A 1259-nucleotide genomic window follows, 5' to 3' on the forward strand; every position below is an offset into this window, starting at 1 on the left:
ACCCCGCGCCCCCGTTGGCCCGGGCCCCGGCCCCCCCCGCCGCTCCCGCTGTGGTGGCACCTGCGGCCAGCGTGAGTGCACGCGGCACGGTGGCTCCTGGGGGGGCCAGGGCCCGGGGGGCTCTTTCCTCCTGGAAGTTTCTCTTGGCCTCCCCTGAACGGCTGTTGTTTGGGGTGCAGGCTCCCCGGCTCCCTGTACCCCATATGTGCAGGGGTCTGGGGGCTGAGGCTGACCAAGCTCATGCCATTTGCTGGGGTGATACAAACCCCTGGGCACCAAGGGAACGGGCCAGCCCTGGAGCATAGGGGTCCTGGGCTGCCCCAGCACAAGGGCTCCCAGCTCCGTCCAGCCCTGCCGACCTTGACACATGGTGACTTCCAGCCCCGGCCATGACCTGCTGCCCTTCTATCAGCAGGGACCTGCCAAGGTGGGCAGGGGCCGAGCTGGAGGGGTAGGCAGCCCACCCCAGGCTGGGCAGGATGCTCTGCAGGGAGGAGAGCAGCTGGGCTCAGGGCAGCTTGCCTGCCCATCCTTATCTTCGGCAGGGAGGGACCGATGGAGCAACCTGGCCCAGTTAAGGTTTAACCAGGCAGAACTTGGCAAACATGAACCCTGCTGCTCCCTCTGGGGAGGTGAGAACATGGGGCCCAGCGCGGGGGCTGCAGGATGGGGACACTGGGGCGCCGAGCTTAGGCCAAGCCCCCAGCATGGTGCAGAAGCAACCACAGATTTGGGCACGTGGGGCTGGGGCTGGCCTGGCAGCACAGAGTTGGCAGCACCATGCCTCAGTCCCGCCGCCCCTGCCCATCCCAGCTGTGCTGGGTAGCACCAGGGCTGCAGCTGGCACAGGGAACGGGGTGCACAGGGCCAGGGCGGGCACCGCTCCCCTTGGGGACACGGCACACACCATGTGCTGGGCCGGGCACAATGGTGCCCATACAGGGGCTGAGCAAGCAGGAGCTTTGCCTGCCAGCCCTGTTCCCTACGGGGCATTTGGGGACTTCTCATGGGAATAGTGTGGCTGCGGCAGGGGGCTGCAAGGCAGAAACGGGGCCACCCCAATGCTCCCAGCCCCTAATCGCAAGCAGGCGCCCAGCCTTGCCTCCACATCTGCACCTGATTTACTCGCTGGAGCCAGTGGGGCCACGAGGGATGGCAGCGGTTGGGGCTGCGGCCAGGGCTGTGCTCCCCCCAGCTGAGGGGGGGGGCCCGGGGCCCAGCCCCACACGCTGCTGCAGGAGCAGGGGCTCCTCAGACCT

This window comes from Egretta garzetta, unplaced genomic scaffold (assembly GCF_000687185.1).
Source record: "Egretta garzetta isolate BGI_Z169 unplaced genomic scaffold, ASM68718v1 scaffold1257, whole genome shotgun sequence".
In the NCBI taxonomy this organism is placed as follows: Eukaryota; Metazoa; Chordata; class Aves; order Pelecaniformes; family Ardeidae; genus Egretta; species Egretta garzetta.